Source organism: Lycium barbarum, chromosome 8, assembly GCF_019175385.1.
Source record: "Lycium barbarum isolate Lr01 chromosome 8, ASM1917538v2, whole genome shotgun sequence".
NCBI classification, from domain to species: domain Eukaryota; kingdom Viridiplantae; phylum Streptophyta; class Magnoliopsida; order Solanales; family Solanaceae; genus Lycium; species Lycium barbarum.
Window position 1 is genome coordinate 17,095,647 of NC_083344.1, and position 2,747 is coordinate 17,098,393.

The following is a 2,747-nucleotide window of genomic DNA, read 5'->3' on the forward strand; positions in this document are numbered from 1 at the left end:
AAACTACCATAACCCATCAAGTTTAGAAGGTTTATAAATTTCTAGGGTTTCTATTACAATTCTACCATTAAAGACCCACAAAGATGATACGGAATGGTTGGAAGGAATAAATGAAACTTACCTCTTAAGAGTTTCCTTGCCCTAGCTTGAAATTTTACTCTAGGTGCTTGTGGGGAACTGTATTGGTGTTTTATGATTAAAGAATGGGAGACTAAGTGTTATAAAATTGGGCTACTGTTTTCTGTCGACCGCTACTGCGGTCGTTTCACTGCTGCAGCAGTCCCGCTATAGCGGACCAAGGGAATCCACATCATCGCTATGGCGGTATCGCCGTAGCGGCCAACCGCTCGCCATAGCGGGCACTGAGAAAATGGATAGCCGCTGGCAGTAGTCCACCCACCGCTATAGCGGTACTCCCAGCTCCACAAAGGTCCCATTTGGGCAGTGAGCTCGACTTTTTGTCCAGTTTTCCCCCTATCACCCAACATTTCATCCGAGGCCTCAAAACTATAAACAAAGCATGCACATATACATAAAGACGTCATACAAATTCACGTGTGGCCTCGCAATTACCAACAGAGTTCTAATTCTCTACGTCACCCCCTGACAGACTCAATAAAATCAAACACAAACCACAAACAAGTCAAGTTTCAGCTCTTAAGCTTACACAATCGAGTTTCTACTGGGTCGTTCTTCCCTTGAAAAGGTTCTATTTGGTGGTGCTATCCTACATTTCCTATAACGACAGGAAGGGTCATTACACCAGATACCAATTAAAACACTGTTCGTCCCCGAACGGACAAAGATGAGAAGTCTAGGGAGAAGTTACCTGTCTCCGCAAAAAGCTGAGGATACTTGCTACGCATATCAGATTATGTTTCCCAAGTAGCTTCCTCCACCAAACAATTATTCCATTGAACTTTCACGGAGGCTATTTCCTTGGACCTCAACTTGAGAACATCCCTGTCTAAGATAGCAATGGGCTCTTCCTCATATGACAAATTCTCATCAAGCAAAATTGAATCCCAATGGATTATGTAAGAACCATTATCGTGGTACTTCTTCAACATTGAAATATCAAATACCGGATGAACACTTAATAAACCCGGTTGTAAAGACAACTTTTAAGCCACTTCCCCCACACGCTTGAGGATCTCAAACGGCCCAATGTACCTTAGGCTAAGCTTTCCCTTCTTCCCGAACCTCATCACACCCTAGCGTCTTTGGAAGACCAACCACGAAACCCATGGATATTCTTTCCCACTTCCACTCAGGAATGGGCATCCTCTGTAATATACTCTCAGGTTTCTGATGTTCATACTTCACCTGTTGGCAATTCAGACACTGAGCAACGAACTCTACTATATGACGTTTCATCCTAGTCCACTAGTAATGTTGCCTCAAATAACGATACATCTTAGTGGCGCTAGGATGAATAGAATACCTCAAACTATGAGCCTCTACCAGAATGGTCTTGATCGAATCGCCCACACGTGGCACACATACTCACCCCTTGATTCACAGCACACCCTCCTCATCAATGACGACCTCTTTGGCCTCATCACGTAACATCTTATCTCGTATTTTACACAACTTAGCATTCTCAAACTACTTATCCTTAATTTGTTCTAGAAATGATGCCCGAGCCTCAACACAAGCCAACACCCCGCTTGTGCTAGATCTCCACTCTAATGAAGCTGTTGGCCAGAGTCTGAACCTCTCTAGCTAATGGACACTCCGAAGAAATCAAATGAGCTAGACTTCCCATACTAGCCGACTTCCTGCTCAATGCGTCAGCCACTACATTTGCCTTACCAGGATGATATAGAATGGTAATGTCATAGTCCTTCAGCAGTTCCATCCATCTCCGCTGCCTAGAGTTCAAATCCCTCTGAGTGAACACATGTTGCAAACTGCGATGGTCTGTGTACACCTCACAATGGACACCATACAAGTACTGCCTCCAGATGTTTAACGTAAACACCACCACTGCTAATTCTAGATCATGAGTAGGATAGTTCTTTTCATACACCTTCAACTACCGAGACGCATAAGCAATCACCTTCTTTTCCTGCATCAAAACAGCACCCAAACTAGAACGTGAAGCATCACAATAAATAACAAAATCCTTGCCCTCCACGGGCAATGCTAGAATCGATGCTGCAGTCAATAATGTCTTGAGCTTTTGAAAGCTCTCCTCACACTCATCGGTCCACTGAAACAATACCTTTTTATGAGTTAAGCAGGTCAAATGATAAGCAATAGAGGCAAACCCTTTCACAAATTGATGATAGTAGCTAGCCAGACCCTCGAAACTACGAATTTCGATCACTGATGTGGGCCTAGCCCATTCCCTGACTGCCTGAATTTTCTGAGGTTCCACTATAATACCCTCTTTCGAAATAACATTCCCCAAGAAAGACACAGAAGACAACCAAAATTCACACTTGGAGAATTTAGCATACAGCTCCTTCCGTAACACCCCAAGAGCAATTCTCAAATGTTTCTCATGCTCTTCCTTACTTCTAGAGTACACCAGAATATCAACCATGAACACTATTATGAAAGATTATAAATAGGGCTTAAACACATTGTTCATCAGATCCATGAACGCAGTCGGGGCATTAGTAAGCCCAAAAGACATAACCAAGAACTCATAATGCCCATACCTGGTCTAAAATGCTGTTTTAGGGACATCCTCTGCCCTAATCTTTAATTGATGGTACCCTGACCTTAAGTCAATCATG